The sequence below is a fragment of the Pinus tabuliformis genome, chromosome 7 (genome assembly GCF_031772625.1).
Source record: "Pinus tabuliformis cultivar Carrire ecotype Pingquan chromosome 7, CPIR1, whole genome shotgun sequence".
NCBI classification, from domain to species: domain Eukaryota; kingdom Viridiplantae; phylum Streptophyta; class Pinopsida; order Pinales; family Pinaceae; genus Pinus; species Pinus tabuliformis.
The window spans coordinates 1470390794-1470418198 of NC_142293.1; positions in this window are offsets into that span (position 1 = coordinate 1470390794).

The window sequence follows — 27405 nt, forward strand, 5'->3', positions numbered from 1 at the left end:
CCAAGCTGTAATAGATAGAAAGAAGCACGAGGAACCCATAAGCACCATGACGCCATGAGCATGATGACAAGATCTCATCAGTGGTGGGGACGATATTTCCTCAGTAGTTGGCTCATTGGTTCATCTAAAGCATCATAAGCTATTATTTATAAAGACCAAAAGCTCATTACTATACCTAGATCTCGCTGTTAGGAATTACCTCAGGTCTTGTAGTGCATGCATACAAAGAGAAATATTGACCGGGCACATGATAAGATATCAATAGGTGAGGAGCCCTCGTGAAACATGGGTTGGGACCGCGGCCCACATGATAGTTCGTGAACAACACTCAACCAACTCTCAAATTGGTCCCTCCATATGAACCACTTTTGCATCGTAATGTCTATCTTCACTAGGGAGAAATTCGATGATACAACTTCTCGTATGACCATGAAATAGAAAAGAAGTTGCAGGAGATCTGAGGTGGTGGATCCTGGCCAAACCGAAGGAAGGGAATTAATGGTTCATTATTTGTGAGCAGAAGAGCACCCTCATCTCCGTCTTATGGTTTAGGAGAAATTGTATGGCATGGTCTCCTAATGGTATACAAAGAGCCAATCGACGTTATAAAGGTGTAGACCGGCGGCTGGGTTTAGTCTCAAATGTAGGTAGGGTAACTAGTTTATTTTAGAACTACCTCTGTCTATAGGAGCTTACGTTGAAAATGTAGGTAGCATGTCTGAGCGCCAGTGGTTTAAGCAGTCAATCTCGCTCAGTAAGCTCCTCATTTCTTTAACAGGGTCAAGTGTATGGGTAAGGTAATAGGTACAATTCTATGTTCATGTCCTTGCATGTGTCATAGGTAAAGGGGTCCATCCAATTCTACGGATAAGATCCTTGCATGTTCCTAGCTAATGGGTGGAAGTAACATTGGTAGAAAGCAGCGGTTTTGATCCAATTTAAGCAAGGAAATTGAAGGGAAGGGTAAAAGCATTGGTGTATGGTAATTGGTGTCTAGTATTCAGTATATAAACTATCACATGCCGATTTCCTGGAGTGCCCATGGGTGTAGGTATCGAAACCAATTACAGTGGAAACAACACATGATTGAGGAAAGAAGAAGTTCGGGACAAGCCTTCATATTGATCAACAAGCTCAACCACCTGACTATCAATACCCTGTAAAGTCAAACCTATACCAGACCTCTCACACCCTCAATTGAACATAGAACTATGGAGAACTATGGATCAGCTAAGGAGCAAAGGAACCGGAAGGGAACACCACACATCACACCCACGAAGGATGCATGCCGCTACATTGGATCATCACACATTTCACCTCCATTACCAACATGAATTAGTGGAAGTCAGAAACGGATTAAACCCGATATGAATGAAGATTTCGGGACAGAGAAAAGGAAGAGCGAGGATCACACCTATCCTATGCATGCTTATGAGGCCTTATAATCTCCTTTCCACGTAAGCCAACACTGGATGATTTGAAACGCAGGGAAGTCTCGCATAGTAGAATAGACCCCAAGAAGGATACATGCTGCAGGAACTAGTACTATGATAACTTCAGCTATAGGGGACAAGATTGAGCCACTCTATACCTCTATAGGGAATAGGATCACCAGGTAGGAGGATGACTTTATGATTGTCGCTATCGATCTTACTCCCGCTGCACACACTATTACTCCCACAGCAGTGGCGCTAACTCTTGCAGAGGTCGCTCTCTTTCATACTACCATAGTACTTCTTATTATAGCTGCTAATGCTTTTACTTGGGCTGATGGCTTTCGGATTATGGAGGATGCTGGGCAGATTCTTGCTTATGGGATCTGGATTATTGACACTTATGTATGGATTATGCCTGCTGCCGCTCCTATTCTAATAATTGGTGCTTTTGACGCAATCGAATAATTATAGGTAATTCACTTTGATGAGCTGTAGTGGTCTCATCTCAGAGTTGCAGGTTCGAATCCTGCTTGCTCCAGCCGTAAGGTACTAAAAGTTGTGAGATGCATCATAATATAGAGGATAACCCCATAGCTTAGAGATGCATTATACGTATTCCCTTTCAAGATTTAGTTTATTGGGCCAAGAATCAATAGATAACTGAATGGCTAATTGATGACTGAATCCTTGTGTAAGCTCTCGGTGTGAAGGTGATACCAAGCTCTTGGAACTGGTGACCACTCTTTAGGAAAGATCCAGATGCATTGGTTTTGCGTAATTGCCATTTTCTTATCCCGATCTACTGGATTGAGTAATTCTGAGTGGGCTCATGTATTCATAATGGTCTCGGTGGAGAGGGAGCCTTACAACGCTACGAACTTGAATTGGCACCTTGAAGAACCACACGAACTGGCACCGGATATAACAAGATACAATGTTGGATGGATCTTTCAATGCATTGATTGATTGATCCATTGATGGATGGGATACTCTTACCTTGAATTTAGTGATAGCCAGATGGGAGGGACGCTGCATGCCTCTTACTTGAATTTACAGCTAGCTACATGGATGTATGGATCGAGGGATGGAGCCATGGGAACGATATGACTTTCTGAGAGATATAGCTGGTTAGTGGGGGGATACAGTGATGTGAGTGTTGGCCAGACTTAGAGGATATTTCATATGCGGAATGCCCTGCCCAACTTGAGAAATAGTGCCTTACCTACCGAACTAATGCAGGAGCATCCAGACTTAGCCAACAATGTGAAAGTTTGTTCACATGTTGTGGCTAAACAAGTTGAATTTCATTGACCTGATTGGTCAAAAGTCAGTTTTACTGAGAGGGTTGGATATCTCAAAAAATGAGTTGTATTTCATTATTGTAATAGTTAGAAATTGTCTTATTTTAGGTTCAAAGATAAGTTGTTAGCATAGGTGTGTGGTAGAGCTAGGAATTAGAGATTTACTGTTAGATTGATTAAAAATAGAGATTGAGTTGTTAAGCATAGTTAGAGTAATCTTCGATTGAACAAAGGAAGAAAAAATGTAATATAGAGAGAGACAGAGGGACCGAGAGAAAGGGGGATTGAGTGAGCGAGAGCCAAGAATTAGCGTGTGGATTTCCATTGAAACAGAGGTCTTTTCATATGTTGTAATCGAGCCAAGGCTGAGACTCTGTAACTTTTGTTATTATGAATAAATTGTTGCTGTGTGCGTGATTATTTATCAAGCCTATGGAAATCCTCATTATGCTTTTGTTTTCTTTGTATTTGGGAGAGAATTGATGATTTCTTTGTTTTCACGCTTCGCAATAGAAAACACAGACTTAACGGAAAAAACGCGAGCTTTTGTATTTTTTTTTTTATAGTGTTGAGCCAGATCAGATCTCAGCCGTTGATTCCCATTTGAACCAACGGAGCGAACTATCCCTGACCGTTGGATCACCATATATCGCATCGCAAGTTTATTTAAGAGGAAGGCGGACCCAAGTCTTCAAGAGTTGCGATTAGCGACTCCCAAAATATCACATCGCAATAGTGGAGTGGCGTATGGTAAAGGCCCCACCCTTGAAACCTTGCGACATGCGACTGTCGATATATCGCGTTGGAGCATTTGAGTGGGAGCGATAAGGCCTTAAGCCGGGGGAAATAGCGATTGCCGATATGTGACGCGATCGACACAATATATTACATCGGGACTTTTAAAAAGGGGAAACATTACATCGGCGACTTGCGACTTGTGATTTAATCTGGACTGTTGGCTCATTTAGATCGCGATCTCCGGTGAATCGCGAACCTTTCTATTTATAAAGGGGAAAAGCATTGTTTTGGCTTTTTTTCCAAAGGCATTCTGGTAATAAAGGAAAAGGCAAAATTGTAAAGAAAGGGTGAACCGCGGGGTGATTGTTGAGATTTCTGAAGCCATTGTTTCCGCCTGCATCATTTGTGGTATCAGAGCAGAAGTTAAGGTTGATTGCAGAAAATGCCGCCAAGGAGAGGAGCTGGCATTGGTCGAGGAAGACCTGAAGCAAATGCAGTTCTACTAGAAGAGATCTGGAGTCTGCGTACGAGAATGGAAACAATTGAGACTGCTCAAAGAAGAACACCTGATGAAGGAGCTGACAGTGCTAAAGAAGAATCTTTTGAGGAAGAAGAAGAGGAGGAAAATGAAACTACCAGAGTTATCAAGATGTTGGCAAAAGTAGGAGGAAAACCAAAGATGGAAATTCCTACGTATGAAGGGAGTCTCAATGCAGAAGAGCTAATGGATTGGATCAGTTCATTGGACAAATATTTTGACTATGAAGAGGAAGCTGACGACAAAAAGAAGGTGAAATTTGCAGTTACCAGATTGAAGGGTCATGTAGCTATTTGGTGGGATGAATTACAAACATCCAGAACGAGAAAAGGAAAGTCCAAGATCAAGCAATGGGATAAAATGGTGAGTAAAATGAAAGCTAAATTTATGCCTAAAGATTATCAGTTAAATCTTTTCAAACAATTGCAGAATTTAAGGCAAAAAGGAATGTCTGTTAAAGAATATACAGAAGAGTTTTATAGATTGAGTATTAGAGCAGGACATGCAGAGGATGACATGGAGAAGGTAGCCAGATATATCAATGGCTTAAGGTATGACATCCAGGATGAGATCAGCTTGTTGAGTCTGAAGACTATTGAAGATGCCTATCAAGCAGGTTTGAAGGCAGAAGAGAAGATATTGAGAAAACAGAATCAGAGGAATAGAGGAAGAAGCTCAGTAAGAGGTAGAGGAACTACCAGACCAAGGGGACAACAACATCAACATGAAGCAGGAAGTTCAAGTAGCAGACCACCACAGAGAGGAGAATTTAACAGAGGAAGATTTGCGCCCAGAGGAAGAGGCCGAGGAAGAGATATTCGGTGTTATACATGTGGAGAATGGGGACATGTGTCGTGGGACTGTCCTCATAATAAACTAGCAAGTCAGAGGAATGCGAATGTGGTTGAGGAAAAGCCAGAACCACCTTGACTTATGGAAAAGGAAGAATCCCCTGAAGTAGGAGAATCCTTGTTATTGAGAAGGACCTTGCTTAAGACAAAGAAGGAGATTGAAGAACCAACGCAGAGGAAGAATTTATTTAGAACTACTTGTAAATCAAAAGGTAAGTGTTGTAAAGTAATAATTGACAGTGGAAGCACTGACAACCTTGTTTCTACAGAGATGGTGGACAAGCTCGGACTAGCAAAGACAATACACCCTACTCCTTACAAAGTGTCATGGTTACAGAAAGGACATCAGATTATTGTGACAGAACAATGCAAGGTTGAGATACAAATTGGTACGTATAAAGATGTGATATTATGTGATGTAATTCCCATGGATGTATGCCATGTATTACTGGGAAGATCGTGGCAATTTGAAAGAAAAGTTATTCATGATGGGAGGAGAAACACTCATACTCTGGAGAAGGATGGAACTAAACATACATTATTGCCATTGAAGGACGACGCTGACAAAGGAACACCTGGAAGTAGTATTATGCTAATAAGCGGAAAGGAGCTGCTACAGGAGGTAGTGAAAAACGAGGAGTTGCATTTTGCTATTGTGGGAAGACCAAAGGTAATTTTAACTTCCACAAACTTGGATGATTTGCCTGAAGGAGTTAAAATTCTGTTAGATGATTTCACTGATATTATTGTGGATGAGTTTCCAAATGCGTTACCACCGATCAGGAGTATTAGTCATCATATTGATCTAATACCAGGAGCAAGTTTGCCAAATAAAGCAGTGTACAAATTAACTCCTCAAGAGAACGCAAAAGTTGGAAGACAAGTGCAGGAGCTGATGGATAAGGGGCTAATCAGAGAAAGTCTTAGTCCATGTGTTGTACCAACAGTACTCAGTCCAAAGAAAGGAGGAGAATGGCGTATGTGCATAGATTCTAGAGCCATCAACAAGATCACTATCAAGTATAGATTTCCTTTGCCACGCATGGATGATTTAATGGATTGTTTGAGTGGATCAAAATATTTTACTAAAATAGATTTGAAGAGTGGATATCATCAAATAAGAATTCGAGAAGGCGATGAATGGAAGACTGCATTTAAAACAAACAGTGGGTTGTATGAGTGGTTAGTGATGCCTTTTGGACTCACTAATGCACCTAGCACGTTCATGAGATTAATGAATGAAGTCTTGAAGGAATATGCAGGCAAGTTTGTTATTGTTTATCTTGATGATATTCTAGTTTTTAGTAAAAGTAAAGAAGAACATCTAGAGCATCTTAAGTTGGTTCTAAGAACTCTGCAGAAAGAGAAACTACTGATAAATCTGAAGAAATGTAGTTTCATGAAGGAAGAATTGATTTACTTGGGATTTGTAGTTTCTAAAGAAGGATTGAAAATGGATCCAGAGAAAGTCCAAGTAATTTGGAACTGGCCTATTCCCAAAAATATATTTGAGGTAAGGAGCTTCCATGGTCTTGCAAGTTTTTACAGAAAGTTTATCAAAGGCTTTAGTCAGATTTGTGCACCAATTCTTGAAACAATTAAGGAGATCAATCAGCCGTTCAAGTGGACAGAAGCAACAGACAAAAATTTTAAATTGTTGAAGAGGAAAATCATAGAGGAACCAATTTTAGCTTTGCTTGATTTTGAAAAAGTATTTCAAGTTGAAACAGATGCTAGTGGAGTTGCAGTTGGCGCAGTTCTGAGCCAGGAACAAAGACTGATAACGTACTTCAGTGAGAAATTGAATGAAACAAAGAAGAAATATTCTTCTTACGATAAAGAGTTTTACGCTATTGTACAAGCCTTGAAAAAATGGAGACATTATTTGCTGCCAAAAGAATTCATATTGTATTCAAACAATCATGCCTTACAGTTCATCAATAACCAGCCGAAACTGAACCAAAAACATGCCAAGTGGGTAGAATTTTTGCAAAGATTTACTTTTGTGATAAAACACAAGAGTGGTAAGTCAAATAAAGTCGCTGATGCATTGAGCAGGGTAAGTTTTATTGTGCAAGAATTCAAAGTGGGTGTTGTAGGATTAGAGGAAATGATTGAAATGTACAAAGATGAAGCAGATTTCAAAGATATCTATACAATAGTTCAAAATCCAATAGTTCATAATAGAAGTCAGTGGTTGGATTATCTCATTCAAGGAGGCTTATTGTTTAAAAGCAACAAGTTGTGTATTCCCAATTGTTCTATGAGGGAAAACATAATAAAGGAGAAACATAGTGTAGGATTATTGGTCTCTTTGGACAAGAAAAAACCTTTGCTCAGGTGAATGCTTTTTATTATTGGCCAAAAATGTAGATTGATGTTAAGAAATTTGTTGAGAAGTGCAAGATATGTCAACATGCTAAAGGAAGGAGCCAGAATACAGGATTGTATCAACCATTGCCAATACCAGACCGACCGTGGGATGCAGTTAGCATGGATTTTGTTTTGGGATTACCAAAAACCCAGAGAGGGAATGATTCCATTTATGTTGTAGTAGATAGATTTTCCAAGATGGCACATTTCATTGCATGTAAGAAGACTAGTGATGCAACACATATTGCTAATCTATTTTTTTTAGAAATTGTAAGATTACATGGGTTACCTGTAAGTATTGTGTCTGATCGAGATACAAAGTTTGTAGGGCATTTCTGGAGAACTCTTTGGAAGAAACTGGGAGCTAACCTCAGTTTTAGTTCAGCATACCATCCTCAAACAGATGGACAGACCGAAGTAGTAAACAGGAGCTTGGGAAACATATTGAGAAGTTTAGTGTATCAAAATCCTAAGCAGTGGGATTTAGCACTAGCTCAGGTTGAGTTTTCTTATAATGACACTCCAAACCGAAGTACTGGAATGAGTCCATTTCAGATTGTTTTTGGAATGAATCCAAGAGGTGTGTATGAGCTCAGAAATTTGGGTAAACAGGAGACAAGAAGTGCAAAAGCTGAAGAGTTTGCGGAGCAGATGAAAAGACTACAAGAAGATGTCAAAAGCAGATTATAGGAAAGCAGTAGCAAATACAAACAGAGAGTGGATATGAAAAGAAGAGAAAAAGATTCCAAGTGGGGATTTAGTAATGGTATATTTGAGAAAAGAAAGATTTCCTGCTAAGACTTACAATAAACTAAAGATGAAAAAGATAGGACCATGTAGAATTGTAAGAAAGTTTTCAGCTAATGCATATGAAATTGAATTGCCAGAAGGGATTGGAATATCGCCTATTTTCAATATTGCAGATTTGTATCCATACAAAGAGATAGAGACAAAGCTAAAGGAGGAAATTACAGAAGATGAAGTTCAAACCTTGAACTGGGAAGAACAAATTCCAAAGACAGCTAAGAAAGAAGTAGAAGCTGTTTTGGAGAAAAGAGTATCCAAAAGAACCAGAGGGCAGACTTATTTTCAATATCTAGTCAAATGGAAAGGACAGCCAGTGGAGGATTCTAGCTGGTTAACCACAACAGAGTTGCAGAAGTATGGAGTAAGCCCTGAAAGTATGAAGGATGATTTCTTTCTTCCCTGGAGTCTGATGCAGGAGCATTCGGACTTAGCCAGCAATGTGAAAGTTTGTTCACATGTTGTGGCTAAACAAGTTGAATTTCATTGACCTGATTGGTCAAAAGTCAGTTTTACTGAGAGGGTTGGATCTCTCAAGAAATGAGTTGTATTTCATTATTGTAATAGTTAGAAATTGTCTTATTTTAGGTTCAAAGATAAGTTGTTAGCATAGGTGTGTGGTAGAGCTAGGAATTAGAGATTTACTGTTAGATTGATTAAAAATAGAGATTGAGTTGTTAAGCACAATTAGAGTAATCTTCGATTGAACAAAGGAAGAAAAAATGTAATATAGAGAGAGATAGAGGGACCGAGAGAAAGGGGGATTGAGTGAGCGAGAGCCAAGAATTAGCGTGTGGATTTCCGTTGAAATAAAGGTCTTTTCATATGTTGTAATCGAGCCAAGGCCGAGACTCTGTAACTTTTGTTATTATGAATAAATTGTTGCTGTGCCCGTGATTTTTTTTTATCAAGCTTGTGGAAATCCTCATTATGCTTTTGTTTTCTTTGTATTCGGGAGAGAATTGATGATTTCTTTGTTTCCACGCTTCGCAATAGAAAACACAGACTTAACGGAAAAACGCGAGATTTTGCATTTTTTTTATAGTGTTGAGCCAGATCAGATCTCAGCCGTTGATTCCTGTTTGAACCAACGAAGCGAACTATCCCTGACCGTTGGATCACCATATATCGCATCGCAAGTTTAATTAAGAGGAAGGCGGACCCAAGTCTTCAAGAGTTGTGATTAGTGACTCCCGAAATATCGCATCGCAATAGTGGAGTGGCGTATGGTAAAGGCCCCACCCTTGAAACCTTGCAACATGCGACTATCGATATATCACGTTGGGCATTTGAGTGGGAGCGATAAGGCCTTAAGCCGGGGGAAATAGCGATTGCCGATATGTGACGCGATCGGCGCAATATATCACATTGGACTTATAAAAAAGGGGAAACATTACATCAGCGACTTGCGACTTGCGATTTAATCTGGACAGTTGGCTCATTTAGATCGCGATCTCCGGTGAATTGCGAACCTTTCTATTTATAAAGGGGAAAAGCATTGTTTTGGATTTTTTTTCCAAGGCATTCTGGTAATAAAGAAAAGGCAGAATTGTAAAGAAAGGTGAACCGCGGGGTGATTGGTGAGATTTTTGATGCAGGAGCATCTAGGCCTAGCCAGCAATGTGATGGTGTGGTCACATGTTGTGGCTAACGAGAGTTTGGAAGAAGAATTGGTTACTTAATTTCTATAAATTGCAAAGTATGTAAGTATTTATATTGTTGCCAAATACTAAGGAAAAGAGAGAATAGGTGGCAAGTTGATCCTTCCTGCGTGAGATCAAGCCCCATATATATCGCATCGCAATAGTGGAGTGGTGTATGGTAAAGGCCCCACCCTTGAAACCTTGCAACATGCGACTATCGATATATCACGTTGGGGCATTTGAGTGGGAGCGATAAGGCCTTAAGCGGGGGGGAAATAGCGATTGCCGATATGTGACGCGATTGGCGCAATATATCACGTCGGGACTTTTAAAAAAGAGGAAACATTACATCAACGACTTGCGACTTGCGATTTAATCTGGACCGTTGGCTCATTTAGATCGCGATCTCCGGTGAATTGCGAACCTTTCTATTTATAAAGGGGAAAAGCATTGTTTTGGATTTTTTTCCAAAGGCATTCTGGTAATAAAGGAAAAGGCAGAATTGTAAAGAAAGGGTGAACCGCGGGGTGATTGGTGAGATTTTTGATGCAGGAGCATCTAGGCCTAGCCAGCAATGTGATGGTGTGGTCACATGTTGTGGCTAACGAGAGTTTGGAAGAAGAATTGGTTACTTAATTTCTATAAATTGCAAAGTATGTAAGTATTTATATTGTTGCCAAATACTAAGGAAAAGAGAGAATAGGTGGCAAGTTGATCCTCCCTGCGTGGAGATCAAGCCAAGTAGTTTAGTTTGTTCAGATTAGGATAGGATTTGATTTCTAAATGTATAGTCTATCCCTTCAATTGTGGAGGAGATGGTTAGCTTAGATATATTGTATTTCCTTTCTTTTCTAAAAGGATAGAGAGGGAGGATTGGAGAGGATTCACGATGGAATTGTAAGCCTACGGGCAGATTAGAGGAAACAGAGGCTCTAATTAGAAGAATCAGGCCAGAGAGGGACAGAGAGCCTCAAATATGTAATTATGTGTTTATATGTTATATACAGAGAGTTAATTCTGAGTGTGGATGGTGTGATTCAATATGAAATGATAAATTCTAATTCTAAGTGTGGATGGTGTGATTCAATATGAAATGATAAATTCTAGTTACATTAGTGATTCTGTGTAACATATGTATCCAGGCGGAATTCGGCGAACATAGAGAGACAAAGGAACTGTGTATTTATGCATTTTCCAGTTGTGCTGTGTATATGCGTTAATCATTTAAAATTCCATTTGCAGGCATGTTGATCGACCATCGATCACTATGAGGATCGATGGCGATCCATTAAGTAAACGAATTATTGTTATATATGGAGTCATGGTGTGAAAACAGAGTATGGCAGAGGAAACTTGTGAAAGGTGTAAGTCCATCAATAGAACGAGAAGAGAAGAGTGGATGCACAGGATCCGTTGGATCTCATAGATCAATGGTCATCGCATGGTGGAAGAGCGCGGAAGATAACCAGCGAAGAAGTGGTTTCGCAACAGGAAATGGTATTTCGCGTGGGCTCTGAGTGGTAAGTGGTATTGAAGGGTAGTCACCCGATTCCACTAACCGAGCGACACGTAGCAGCGAGGAGGAGAGAGGAAACCGCTTTTTCGGGCGGATAATTTCCATGCTATTTGTCCACCCGAAATCTCTGACAGTCGTCGGATCAAGTGTGTTAGATCAACGGTGGAGGATTGTCGTGCAAGTTGTTGATCGGCGATCAGAGATAATGAAGGACAGCGCCGCGTTGCAGAGGTAGCTTTGATGAGCCGGACCCGACGATTTATGAACGCGGATGTATAATATTTTGCCCCCAGACAAAGCACCCTCTGCCGAACTTAGAAACCTATACCACCTACACTTTGAAAGAAAGGGCCATAAGTGCGTGCCTTATTACTTACAATATAACACACACCAGTTTCTAGTTTCATAGGCAAGATCATACATATTTACTTATTTATGAACCTATAGGTCATGGTAAACCCTAGAAGCTTTCTTACCTACTGCCAGCGAGGATTGGGTGTAAGCAATCAACGAACCCACCATAGCCCAATATCCATGAAGGAACGCCAGGGACTTTGACTTTTTAAGGAAATGGATAAAATAAATATAAAAACCTGCTGATCTAACTAGAACGTTAGAAAGGAACTTGCCATACAATAAGCTCAATACCTCGCTAAGTGACTGAAGACAAAGAAAGGCCCAGTGCTTCTAGTCAAACTAGTTTATGAATGCTTTATATACGTGCATTCACCCATAAAGGCACAAATGAATTCTTTTACGCAGAGGGTTACATACTTCGTTGAACAGTCTTCCAGGGAGCCTTGCTACGGACCCTTTTTATTGCTCTCAGAACCATTTACTGGTATGCCACAGCAAATCACAATACACTATTGTGGTGGGTGGATTCATGCATCGATTTAGTTAGTTCTTATAACTCTTCCATTTATACCCGGCCCTTTTCATTGAGACTCCTTCCTCTCCCTCCTACCTAGGGCGAGCCATCCTTCCTTGTTCGATGCGGACAAGTAATTCCTTCCTTGGATTTAGTTCTTCTTACGCTCTTACTTTAATTTAGAGCTTCTGGGATGCATGCTTCTTACTTGAATTTATTACTAGCTGCTTAGTGGAGTGAGTGGGGACAAACAGTTATTCATCTTTTTTGGGAAACACAGTTAGGAATTGTTGTGTAGTGGGGCGAAACAGTGTTGGCCAGACTTCTCATCTTTACTTGGCTACATACACACCCGATCACTTTTGTATTTAGTGGTTGTGGATTCCCCGAAACCACCGCAAAGCAACCTATGCCTCAGTGCCTTACCTCCCAAGACCCAACACCCATGACTCACCCTATCATCAAGAACTGAGGGAACTTACTACAACACCTATCACGCCTAACCCAAACAGACACACTTTGAAAGGTACAATAGCCAGGAAAGGGAAAGAACACAAACTTGAACTTGTTTCACAAGCAAGGCAAGGCAACAACACACCGCTTATATTACTTATGATATTGACTGATACAATACATGCCCTGACACAAATCGCTTTTTGACTTTACGCCCACCAATAAGTGCCCTTTTGGAGCCCGGAACCACCAAAGAGATGAGTCCACAGGCCGAGAAGAGAATCATCATTGAATAAGAAAGAGTTCAAACCCACTATACTCGAACAATAAAGAGATTGTTTAAGGAACTGATACTTTTATTGAACTAACCCCATGCACCAGTGGCAGTGGGTCCAGGATTACTTCAAGATACACGAACTGGTATCGGTGGGACAGGATAGACAAAGAGACAATTATGGATGGATCGAGGGATGAATGGATCAATGAATGACTCGTGGCATGGATCATCGTACCACTCTTACTTTAATTGAGAGCTAGCGGGTGAGTCACACTTTGATTAGAGAGTTGGCTTTATTCATGCCTCTTGCCTTTAATGCGAACTTACGCTCTTACCTTTATTAGAGAGCTAGCCAGTGAGTGGGATGGATGGAACAGTGCTGGTATTACTTCCATTCTTTCCTGGGCGTTGGGGGATTGACTCTTTCCTTGGCGTTGTGGGATTGGATGGAACAATCCTGGTATGGCTGAATTGCGATAAAAGAAATCACTTTGAGTAGCCTGAATGTGCTTTTTGCCCCCAAAAAACGAGGTGTATCTAAATCAAAATATTGAATGAGAAGGAACGTAGTCGCTTGTCCGCATCTTGAAAGGTTTTATAAGATCTGGGCTAACGAAACTTTGTGCCTGTTCCGAGCCAGGTAGGCCATCGATCAAATCAATCAAGGTAGTGTGGCTATCCTGCTCCTTCCTATCTTTCATCATCTCTCGGTTGAATACTCTCCATGATCTGATCTATACTGTTTTCGGATCCAGATTGGATGTGTCTGGCACCCAACTCTTAGTGACTCTACGTCCGGTCGTGGTATGTTCGCAATTTGTACAAATCGTCTGGCATCACTCCTACGAGATAACCTTTATTGGATCGGGCCATTTCATTCAAGATTTGATAAGGGGCTAGGCTGGCTCGTATTTGCCCCACCCGAAAAGTGATGGGCTTCGCTTCTACAACTGGTCCTTCCTAACACATGTCTTAACACTCAATCAATCCTTGAGAACGGTTGTTTTCCTTCCTTAGGTTGGGTGTCTCATCCTTCTCTGTTGCCAACTAATCCCTTCAATGTTCAATTCGTACGTATGCACACTGAGATCAATTCTTCGATAGCGTAATTATGTATATAACGAAATAATCTAGAATTCCCTCTTTCCAACAATGATGCTTTGAAGGCTCAATCCCTTCCACATCGAAATCATATAACATGTGGGGGAAAAAGGTCAAGATGAATGGCCCCCTCCTAACAAAATGAATGAATTGGGGAACTGCATTTCCCAGTGTCTGCTTTCTGGGCAGAAAAGCCAATAGGTTTGCTCACTCGATCAGGTTGTCGGGTTTATTCTGTGAAAAAGGGCCCACTGGAAAAAATGGTTGGTCTAGTCCGCCTGATTGGTCGGGACGTAATACTCGGTCTGGTGCATGCTACATCACCGACTGTCAGGCAAGAGGTACTTCTTCGATCTGAATGACAGCCCTTAATACACCAATGGCGAAAGGAAATACTAACCCCATCTAGCCATTAATCAATCGTCTTCCAAATCTCCTAAAGGAGTGAAGACGGACGATTCAGGAGAACTGAGCATAAGGTTCTAACCCACATACTCACAGAATGAAGGAAGAAAAACGTGGGCAACAATGGAATAGACAGACAGATGGGGGGTGGTAAAGAAGACAAACGGCTCCACCATTAGTCCCTCTTCTACCTACATTCTGTAAACTACCTATAAATCAAAGGCACGTACATTCATATCAACGACTTAGAGCATAAAACATCATCTAAGTAAGCATGCACACTAACTAAATTAACCACTCAGCTTTGTCAAACTCCACATAGCATACTCCGTATAACGCCCTTACAGATTACACTCTAGACACTTATCTTACCCCGTCCAACCACTATATTGATCACAAACTGTAGGCGGACCCGACCACCTCAGGCTCGGATACTCCAACCCAATAGGATTAAGCACTCTACGGTCAAGCTTCCTGTCATACTGCCCTGGCTCAGGTGACTTTGGTTCTGGTTATGGCTCAGGCGGACTTGGCTCAGCAGGCTTTGGGGACCTGACTAAACAAGCAAAATAGCTCCTTACTTCCTTTCTCAGGTGGTAGAGCGGGCAGAAGGCGATGACCTTATTTCTCTAAGATTATATAAGGCTTTCATTCATAAGGATATATCTAAGGGACCTATATTCCTTATCTAATGCTTTCCAGGACCTTTCATTAGGATATCAAGCATGTCTGGAGCTTCGCTTCGTAGATCTGGTGCCTTATAGATAGATGCTTTATTTAAGATTCCTCTCCCATATGATCGAGCAATCTTGCGATTCCCAAGTACTTGAGGAATTATAAAAAAACAACTGCATTCCTAGTAAGAGCCCTAATAGCCCCTTTCATGTGATTCCCTCCTATACACCCTTATACCCACCCACCTATAGAACTCCACTTACTTCTCACCCATTCAACCAGGAAGAGGAAGAGGAGGGTAGCTACTATTCACAACTCCCTACCTTGATTCCACACAACCTCTTTACGCACCTGAATTACTACACTCGTTCTACCTATCTTGATTCATTCATCATTTAGGAAGTACTGCTATGAACCCTTTACTATGTTGCTTTACTCTTACAACCTACCCACCTAGAGACATAGACCTGTTAGCCCCTTATACTACATTAATCATCCATGCTTTGTAGCTACTGCACTAGACTTATCTTCTCGGTACAGACATGATGGATTCACTAAGCCAGCTTACAGACAGTATCACATACACAACACCATCACTATGTATCCACCTGAATACCTAGACCCGCTTCTATCTATAGATTGAATGAATGCTTAGGAGGGACAACTATAGACCGGGGTATCGGGATCGGATGAAACTATCGAATCTTGACTTTATTGTTTCTTATCATGCTTTAGCCAGGAAAGGAATTGGGGATACAATACTAGGATATTTGAACCTTTCACCTTTTTGCCTTTCACTAGAAGGAATGACACGATCGTTATATACATTGATTCACTATTTGAAGATCGTACGCGAGGAGTAAGACCTCTGGGAAAGGGGCTAGGGTCTTTAGGAAGGTGCTAGATAGACCCAGGGAGAGGGAGAGAGAATCATTCTAATTTGAAACACCTTATTATTGTGTAACCTTTTGTATCGGTAAGTGAAAAAGGGGGGGGTAGGTTGATAGAGAAACATTCCACGAGAGAGAGAGGACTTGAGAGAGACATTCAGAGAGGGGGTAGTGACATTCAGGGAGGTCAGGTAGTTTCATTCATGCTGGTCCGGTAGTGGCATTCACGCTAGTCGGGTAGTGCTGGTCAGGGAGGTGGGTGATGCTACCGAACCACTTATAAGCTTGACCGACGTCTTACATCTTGCTATTAAAAGATCTGTATGTATGGTCCTAAATGTGGGACCATACATAACTAACTACCTGTTTGAATGGATAAAAGCTTCATTATACAATATTATGCACTTCCCTTATCAACGCGTAACAACATCATAGCTGCATCCCAAACGTCAGGGTAACTTAGGTTCTCGGCGAGCAGTTACCAAGAGCTTTCCAAAGGCGTAGGATTGAGTGAAAGCAACACCTGTTTTATAAGCATCTAAGCCAAGAGGTCTAAGTGTTAATTTTCTTTCTAGCTCTCCTGTCAAAATGGCCAGGTTATTGCTGGATCAATTACTTTCCATATGAAGATTCATACAATATAATTGACCTACTTATGGCCATCAGGTCTTAAAACCGCATCAAATGCCCGCGATTTTCACGTGTTTTACGGCAACTTGAAACCACTTAAGCTTTTACACACACCTTATCAGACATAGTTTCTTTCATTTCTTTGTGACAAAAGTTGCCTTCTAACTCTTTTAAAGCAGCCTTCTTCCAGTGTTGAGGACAAATTGCAGTGGAAAACTGGTTCCGCAACTGGTCAGTGAATAATACCTGTTTCATAGCCCTCAATGCAGCAGTGATCTCAGGAGTCTGACCCGTATATGAAAAAGCAGCACTAAAATGTTCATGAATCACAGCCCAACCCTTAGTCTGCCTCCTAGCCTCTTCATGTGGATACCAAGCCCTAGGGATCGGCCCTAAGGTATGCAGGAACTCGTGTACCCAATACTCAGGCTGAAGGCCTTCCCTACCCCATTTCTGTACACACTTCGGAATGTGAATGGAAGGGTCTGTCTTACCTCTCCCTTATGGTCTTGCAATCAATTCCTTCAACTGCTCTACGAACTTCATTGCTTCCCCTCCAGCTAAGGACAGATCCTGGCATTCGAACTCGGGAGGGGAAAAACCTATGCATCATAGCTGGCTGAACTGTTTCCCAGGTAGTTATATATTCCTTATGTGTAGCCCACCAACTAGCTTGTCTTGTAGAGATGGGATTATACCCATTATCTTGCTTGGGTTAGTTCATTACTAGCTTGACTGGAGCAAAAGTACAGTTCCATATGAGTATGGTTGGCTAGCTCTGTCTAATGGTGAAGGTGAAACTGTGTGATGAGGTAAGCAGCGGAATAGCAGTACGAGTTCCGTGTGCCAGTGCTAATCGCATAACTCCTTGCTTGGGCTGTCTGGGCTGGCTGGCTCAGTCACAGTGGATAGCAGTAGTAGCAGTGATAGCTCTCGATGCGGTATGGGTGCGGGGGGGGTAGCAGTGAGAGTGCTTTCGATGGTTTTTGTAGGGAGGTTCGTTTGAAGTATTTGAAGTAGAAGTTCCAGTTAGTGTGGGTTAGACTGCTAAATGTTTCACGCAATGGGTAGGGTTAGGAGTAGGTGGTAAGAGTAGGTATAGGTAGGTAGGAGTAGGTGTAACCCTTTCCTAGCTGTGTAAGGCCCATTCTGGCAATAGAATTGTAGAACCTTGCTCTTGACACGCCATTGGTTAATAAGAAGCGGAGAGGCTTTACGCAGCACCCAACCCCTGCTTTAGTGCATTGATCGGTGAGGCATCCAACCCTTCACCTTCTCTCTTGGACCCTGCAACGCTTAACTAATGAATATTATTTCGGTAGTTTCAAGCAAATTTGTAGTGAAACTACTGATAAAATATTCATTGTACTTTCCCTTGGAAGCTCTGATCACTTTGAACTAATGATTGGTCTATGGCTACTTACTGGCCTACATCATCTAGCCCAACAACTCAAGATATGGGCCAAACACCTAAACTACACCGGCCACTAAGCTAGTAGGATACCAGCTAGTATGCATGAACCCTGCTAATGTCCTTCCCTTGGGGGGGAGCCATGATGGAGGTAGGGGGGGGGCATTTCAAACAATGGGAGGGGTACAACATGCTCGTAATTCATATGCTTGGTTGGTAGGCCACCTACCTAGCTACCTACAAGCGCACGTGCTACCATGCCTACCCTCTGAGACTTACATGCTTACCCACCCATAGGCCCTATATATGCTCACTCCCTCTGGCATAGGCACCCCATCTACCATCCATGCTACAGGCTAGGCATACCACCTGGCCATTACTTAGGCATACCACCTACCCAACATATTACACATACCACGCCTACCTTAGTATATTACTTATGCTGCCTACCCTAGTCAGGCTAAGGCCCCTTCTAATTTGAACCCGCCATACCATAGTAGAAAACGCCTCAAAGACCCTAGGGTTGATGGAAAAGAACTGCCCCAATCCCTTTGTTTGAACGATTCCGCTCTGATCCCTTGGATGCTTAGATCCTTGACTTATTGGTTGAGTGTCTAATGTAAGCTCCTATTTCTTTGATCAAATTGACGCCCTAATCCCTTTGGTTTCACGACTCTGATCTTATCCCTTGGACGCTCCGATCCTGATTGATTGGTCTTCGTGTCTTCGAGACCTCGCCCTCCCTCACCCCATATTTGAATCAACAACATCACAAAAGAATTCTATTTCCACCTGAGTAGGAGGTCAGAGGCATAGGTTTCCAAGAGGTGGATGAGGTGGTCCCAATGAATGTAAGGAAGCGGTCCAAAGGGGGAGGTCTGAGGCAGAGTTTGTCATCGAAGAAAAGTCCCAAGGCGTACGTTTGATGCATGGGTTTTCAAGGGTAAGTCCAAAGGCAGTAGGTATGAGGTTCCCAAGTAAGTAAGATAGTAAGGATGCGTTCAAGGCTGAAGTTCAGAGAGAAAAGCAGCCGTCATCTTAGGTGCTTTTTGCCATAGAAGGGTTAGTGCAGTGGGATCAACCAGTAGTCGAAAGAGGTGATCGCTCCTTCACTGCTTTCAATTTAATCATTTTCCCTTCCTTCAAGTGTCAGTTCCTTGGTTGGTTGGGTCTCTGTAGGAGCGGGAATCCTAAATTGTCCTTTGTCAAATTCAGGTTCATCTGTGTGGTAGGGGTCGCCTCCATACCCCTTCCCTCCCCCAACCCGAGAGAGATGCCAACAAACATCATCAATTGAGTGGGGGCCGTATCCTTTCAGGTACCAATGCTGGATGACCTTCCCTCTAGCTAGCAATTTGTGGGAAAGAACGAATGCGTAATTACATATATAATAGATGCGTTCAGATTAACACCTACTGACCTTCGCTGAGATCAGTTTCTTTCGTTCCATTGGAAGGGCAATGAACAGGAAGGGATTCGATCCAACCAAAGAGAGTCCGCTACCTTGTTAATGGGTACAAAGCAGTTAGTAAGTATAGAACAACCGTCCGTTAGAAGTAGCAACAGTCAGAAATATATCAGTGAAGTAGATCAAGCATTTAGGTATGCTCAAAGGTAGGAACCCAAACCTCCCCATTGGTTCCTCCACCACCCAACAACTTTGATAAAATTGATTAGCGTACCTAAATAAGGGGACCCGCACCAGCCAACCCAAAGGGGTAGGAGGCGGGATTCCATCAAACAAGATTCCATCTCTAGATCACATGTCAGCAAAATAAGCAAAATCAGAAATCGGTGAACCAACAAAATATGAAGGAGAAATGCATGATACTCAACGAATCGAAATCAATTCCAAATATCTTCTATGTGGCATGTCCCGGAGCCGACGATGGTCTGACTGGAGCCGCTAGCATGAGAGCTATAAGTCCTTTCCGGAGCATTCAATCCTTCAAATTTGGTGAATTGAAAAGAAAACCAATAAAGTCAATTTCAAAGCCAATAATGGAAATTCGAGATCGAGCAAGAAAAGTTACGCTTCAATGGGCCTTCCTTGTCCGTTCCCCTTTCGTTGTTAGCCCCCCCCTGTCGGGTGGTGTGATGCCTGTGGATTGCATCCCTAGATAGGAGATTGTTTGGAGGGCCTGTGTTATGAGAAGACAGAGATTAGTTGACGGCCACTGCCTATTGGGTTCCTATAGTTTTCAGGGTGGGCCTTAGATTGAGTTTCCCTTGTTAGGTAGGTGTTGAAGTGAAGCTTTGCTTATTGGATCCTTATCTAGAGAGGATGAACATTAAGGCTGCTAATGGGAGTGCTGATGTGAGTGAGAGGAGGGAACAAATGATGACATCTGACAAATATATGATTTCATTCGTGTTTTCTGCCCCCATTGACCAAGAGCGACAATCACTCCCAATTGGTTTCTCCTTAACGCACTTTGTGTCAGAGTCGACGTGATGGCCCATACCACGTTTGCGGGAATATGAATTTGCTCTCCCACCAATGAAGCATGGAGTTTGAATGCCATTTCAGTTTCGGGGCTATCTTTCCCCGACCAACATTAGGTTAAGCGTCATTCACATTTTCTTTTACGCCCACAGATGTTGCGGATGAGGTATGACCCCAAGTCAGACCGTGATTTCGATGTCGAAGGGAATTAGTCTTCGATGATTGTGTATCTTGAGGAAGGGAAGATCCTTCGACTATTATATATGTTATTTCGGCATGTGTCACGATGGAGGAGAATTTGATGAATGGATGAACAAATCTGTCATTTCCATTCTTTGTTTTCAAAGGGGAATGAAGTCATTCGTTATAAACGATGCATCACTTCGTTGAAATGAGTGATTTTTCTTGATTATGCTCTTGCATTTCTATGAATTCATTATATATGTCATTATGAAATCCATCATGATTTCTTGTATTGGTGATGCAGAGTTCTTGATGAGTGATGAGGGATGGATTTCAAGTGAGTGATTGAGGGAGAGATATGTAATTGTCCATTATATATGTCATTATGAAATCCATGTGATGCAGAGTTCTTGATGAGTGATGAGTTTTTGAGGGAGAGACAAACCTACCACTACACTCTTTGAGCTCCTACTATTGGTATGATATTTCTCACTAGCAGGCAGGAGAGAGATGTAATTTGGTTGAGGTAGTCAGAGAATCTCTCCTTCATCGACTACCATTTCATTCTTCAATAACACAATGTTTGTTATATATGTGATTATGAAATCCATCATCATGATCTTAAGTCATCAAGCAAGCTTAGGTCAGGTTAGCCTGCTAGTGCCTTGAGGAGTAGGAGGGGGGATGTGCCTGTGGGGGATGGCAACAGAGAAAGGGAGCGTTGTGTTAGGATGTAGCCCATCAATGATTAGGCACAAATCGACGGTTTTGGGTGCCCCCAGGGTGCTTTCACCCCCCTTGGCGGGACAAAAAATGAGGGAGGGGCTGGCTGGAGAGTAGGGGGTTTTCCAGTAGGCAGGCTGGAAAGTCGGTTGTTGTCCAGTAGGCTGGGTAGTCAGGAGGATGGGACCGATAAAGAGAGAGTAGCCGACAAAGAAGTAGGATGGCCTAGGAGAGAAGATTAGGCTCTATCAGTAGGGTTGTCTCAACCTCTATCAATTTTCAATCCATCCTTATCCTAAGCGAGTCATTTAGAGAGAGAGGCTTTCAACCCACTACAAGCATGAAGTGGATGACTTTACTTCAAGTCAATAAAATGCCAGAAATTATCATCTATTTTCGCGTCTTCCGAGGGACGGTTTTTGCATCTTCTGGGGAGGGGAGGTAAACATGAAATCAGGAGTGAAATAGGATGGAAATTTGAGGGGGGTTTCCATCTCAGCCTTCTTTCCGGCTGATAGATTTCATTGGTTTTTCATCAATCAATTTCTTCATTCCCCTTCGGTCTCATGGCATGAGAATTATGTCATTACGTGAATCCAATCTGCTATTATGTATGTCGTTATGGCATGACTCAAGAGCAGTAATGAAACCAGACAATGCATATATTATATATGTCATTATGGCATGATTCGATAGCAATAATTATGCTTTTCTTTCTTCTCTCTATCTAGCTAGGAAATCAATCTCATTATATATGTCGTTATGGTAATTCATTTTGGGTTTCAGCAAGCTCGACTGGAACAGGTATTTGTAGCAGATAGCTGGTGACATATTATATATGTAATTCCGTTAATCTAACCTGACCTTACCTTCATCGAACGGAGAACCAATTTCACCTCTCTTTGGCTGGAGAACAATGGGAATGTTCTCACTTGGACTAGGTGGAAGGAATGACAATCATTACATACATTACACCATTATAAGATCATACACTAGTCATACATAGATATGATCATAGCCCAGTAGTCGCAGCCAACCAGTCATAGTCAGTTAGTCGCCATAGCCAGAAGGTGCCAGAAGGTCAGTGCCAGCCGATCATCCAATAAGGTCATTTCCAGAAGGTCAGTGCGAAAGGATCATAGCCGAGAGCCCCAACCATTTCTAGTCTCATAGGCAGGAGGTCCAGAAGCTCATAGTCGCCGATAGCCCAGTTGTCATTGCCTGAGGGTCATAGCTTATAGCTGGTAGCCCCGTAGTCATTGTCTTAAGATCATAGCCACTCATAGACAATATTCATTGCCAGCCAATAGCCAGTCACATTGCCAGAGGGGCATTGACAGAAGTTCATTGCCGAGAACTGAGAGTCCTTGCCAGACAGTCAGAGCTAGACTGCCAGACCCAAGAGAGAAGTACCCTACAGGATAGCGCTCTACGTTCTTAACACTGGTTACTACCTCACTTACCAATACGGAACAACAGGTTTCTACATTGATTGGATTGAATGGATGAATCATGATCTTACTTATGATCACCTCTCGAGGATAGGATCATGCAATAAACAGACACTTAGTGCTAGTCTCCGGTAGTGCCACAGTATGGGGGGAAGGGAGGTGGTTGGACAATGCTTGTTGGATAGTGATTGAGCGATAATGAGATGGATTTTGATTAGGCTGGCCGTTCGGTGCGTCCAAAGGGGACTGATTTGTCTTCCGAGAGGGGTGTCGGATTAACACCACCAGCGTTTGAGGTAGGGTGATACAATGGACGAATGAAGCTGCATCACCACTAGACAAGACAAAGGAGAGGGAGGGGCATAATACTCGTTCAATCCGCTTTCAGTTCGCTTTCAATATGCTGTACCCAGTACGCATTCCCTTCAAGTCGAATTAACGCATTCCCCCCTTCAAATTTTCCCCTTTCACTTTACGATACTATACAATGGTTAACAATGAGGGCCCATTAGCTTTGCTTACCGAGCAAGGTGGTTACCAATGAGGCCAATTCTGGTCGAGTTCGATGTTTATGTTGATTGGCGTTGGTTATTCAATTCCAATGGCGATGGCGATGGCCATAGCGATTTTATTTGATTGCTTGATTTGATTAGTGGCACACATAGTTTGAGGTGGGGTGCTCCAACTGACAGATTATAATACTCGATTAGGGAGGTTCAATGATGAATTACGCTACTCAATGGCCGGTATGAAATCTAAGTAGTGATCCCCAACATGCAGGTAGGTAACGAGTAACGCTACCACTCGAGACTCGGGAGCACATTGTTAGTTGCCGCTAACCGATACCCGGGAGAGAAAGAATCGCCGTAGATCAGTGCCAATAGCCAGTAGTCGACACAGGTAGGAGGTGTTGATCCACTAGATGCCAGTCCATAGCTTGGATGGGAGACTCGGATACTTTCCCGGACTCGGTTGGGCTACTCGGTTTGGATACTCGGACTTGGCTTGGTTACTCGACTTGGATACTTGAGCTACCTTCCATAACAAGCTGCCACCAATCGCTTGTTGGTCGTGAACATGTTGAAAAATAAGATGTCCTAGTTGGCTAGATGTGGCTGGTCCATATTGGTAGTCAGTGTGAGTGATCCGTCTCTTCTGTTTGGGTCCATCTCTTTTCTCGGGGCAGTCTCCACTTATGAGTAGGCGTGTCTCGCTTCTTCGTTTGCTTAGGAGTCAGTCTCTTTGGGGGCGGGCATGTGCCAGTTATCCTAATTATGAGGGGCAGGGTTGAGTCCAGGCGGAGCTCGAGTTACAGTAATTCCTTCCTATTCATTCAGTTTACCGAGAACAAGGATAGATAAAGAGTCAGGCAGGGCTATTCTTTAGACCCCACCTTTTGGATCATATCGCGATATAAATATTTATTATTTATTTAGAAAACCTTTTATCTTTATATATGTAATATTGGGCAGACTTTTATTGCTGGAACTCCTAGATCCACAACCTTCTCTTTAGGACGAAAGAAAGAGCAAGGGAAGTAACACACCCATTATATTACTCTTACACCCATTCAATATAACCAGTACCAATAAACCCATTGCCTATTAACTAAATTATTTAACGGCTTACTACTACCCAGTGTTGCACGAAGCGCCCCCCCCGGTTACAAGCCCCGAAGCGCGTCCCGTACGGAAGCGCCTAGGAAGCTTGGCCGGAAGCGCGCTTCCGAAATTTTTAGACGCTTCCTGGAAATTTGGAAGCGCTGGCGCTTCCGAAGCGCCGAAGCGCGCTTCGTACGGCGCTTCCCAGACGCTTCCCAGGCGCTTCCCAGACGCTTCCGTACGCTTCCAGAAAAGCTTCCGGAAAAGCATTTAGAAAATCGTTTTTTTTTCAATTTTTTTTAAAATTTTAGGTGAGTTTGCTTGTTGGGGGTGGGTCCACCTTGGGTTAGGGTGACAAATGAAAGCAAAAAAAAATATAAATATAGCAGATGCTCCCTCATGGTAATGTTAAATTCTTAAAGTAAAAGTGACATTCTCCTTTATTTTTCATTTTCATCCTTTTACTTAAATTTTTAACATTACCATGAAATGACTCAGAATGTTTGAGAGTGGTTCCAGCCTCATTGGACTTCATATGGAGAAAATAGAATTTCATATCCTATTCAAAATTCAACAGACTTAACAGTTTTCAGGTATTCAGGATCAATGGGATTGTGGCATTTCATTAGATTATATCAAGGATGAAGGTATGCGATTAGCATTTAATCAAGAGCACCAAGCCCTATATGTACCCTAGTGTTGGTGGTGTTAATTGTTGAACTCCTTTGTCACGCGGCACGCCCTTAGCAGAAAATTACCTTTCAATCAGGTCAAAATCATCGATCAAACATGTTAAGCTTTTTCTACCATATTTTAAGTCTTGAATTAGGTAGTTTGATCAAAATTGGGCAATGTTGACTAATATCCCTAGACAATCAAGGTAGAGGCAAAGGCTAGACAAGAGGAGAAGAATCTAGATTCTAGATCATTAATGTACAATGGATGTTATATCTATCTTGATTTATGCAAAAATATGCATGTTTTCATGTCTTCTACAATTAATTTGGTATTTGGGATGTTTGTTTTGAGTATAAATGCAAAAAATATAAAAATATATATATATATATAGCAGACGCTTCCGCGGACGCTTCGCTTCCTAGATTTTTGAAAATGACGCTTCGGCGTCCCCGCTTCCAAAAAAAGCTTCCGCTTCGCTCCCGCTTCGTGCAACATTGCTACTACCTAATCACAATATGCTACATTACTCACATTACCACTTACTACAATAATGCTCTGCCTAGTAACAATATAAACCCCAATAACCAATAATACCCGGTAACATAGGATAGGATAGGATAAGACCAGTTAGGATCCCTGGACTAGATACCGGACTATACACCTAGTATGCGGATAAGTATGCTACATTACCTAACCGTTACATCCACACAAAAAACTATTGAGCTATACACTAGTCAACCCTAGAGAGGGAGAGAAGAGAACAGGGTTGGTTGGAAGGGAAGGGGATTGAGCTTAGGCTTACACAGAGGGTTGGTTTTTTCGTTGAAAGGTTGGTTGGAAGGAAAAGGAAAAGGAAAAGGTTGGGTTGTTGATGAGCTTAGTCTTACCTTTACACCTAGTTAGTGAGGTTAGGTTAGAAAAGCAAAGGCTATATTTATGGCTTGGAAACCTAACAAACCTGTTAACGTCTCAGTATCGCTCACAATAAGGAAAGGAAGAAAAGAAGGAAGGGATGAGTAATCCTAGTATGCTCTCAGTACCTAGTAATCCCAACATCAAGGACCTACAATAAATAAAGTAACGCTCAATACCTATTCATATTAATGTCAGATATTAATCACCTTTTTATAGAGCTTACAATAGCCCTTTTGATAGACCCTTGACCTACTGTGATATCACTATATATTACCTTTTTTCGGGGGGGACACCCATTCATCACCCCCACGGCCTTGCCTTATTAATCTTCAAGTTTGAAAGTAAAAGGAAAAAGTAGCAAGGATTAAGGTGCTGAACACACAAATGAATCAATCCCTTCAAACTAGAGGTCGACGTCCTCTCCCTTATGGTCGAGCCTACTTATGCATCCTGAAATGGCCATTCTCATAAAGAAGAAAATAGACTTTCATGTGTCGATGATTCTGGTGGCTCAGAATCCAAATTATATGAGTGCGTGCTGTAGCACCACTTTCACGCTTATAAGGTTATTCGTGAAATTCGATAAAATGTCTTCTCACGTTAATAAAGAGAATCATAGTTTCTCGCATGGCATGGGAAGTAAGTGCTTGGTTCATTCATTGAGTTTAAGGTGCGGAATATCCTCTTGTCGCATACCGTTGTTAAGTAGATGGCTAGTGAAGACGCTAATGCCCTGAAAGAGGGAAGAAAGGGCTCTGCTCTACGTTTCTGAATGAAACCTTGGTGATGAAATTGCGTTATAAAATCTATCAAGAATGACCATAATAACTATATATTTATATTATTAGTGGAAATAGGGAATGATGGAATAATCTCATATATAATGAGATCTCTATCTATCTCTGCGAAGAACGAACGCTAGCTAAGATATATGCTTAACACATGCAAGTTGAACGCGGCTTGCTTACCCATCCATGTGGGTGAAGAAGGGCACTGTCGCTTGTAACGCTCTTTCTAAGAGTTTTGATCATGAATTAATTACAGGACTCGAGGAAGAATGGGGCATAGCATGGTTTCCTTCAATACCCCTTTTGGCCCGAAAATAGGTTGGTTTTATCAGCCTCACTTAGGCAGATTCCAACGCCTCAGGTTTCTCCGTCAATTTCCCGAAGTTCACTCTGTTCCGAGATACACATTTTTTTTCACCGTTGATCGCTCAAATCATCACCAAATATGTATGGGATAGCATAATATCATAAGTAATACAAATAGAAAATCCTTTATGAAGTAGTGAGGGGAATATTAGAATTGGGACCAACGGAAAGAAAGAGAATTTATCCCAACCCTTCGCGTAGCTCTTTGAGGGGAACAAAGAGAGGTCATCTGAATTTGGATGACGGTCGTATGTGGTGTCATCTCTTACGACTAATTCGGGTATGCCACTAAGCATTCTAGATTCTCCAGATGCTTATGCTGGATGGAATGCCCTTAGCAA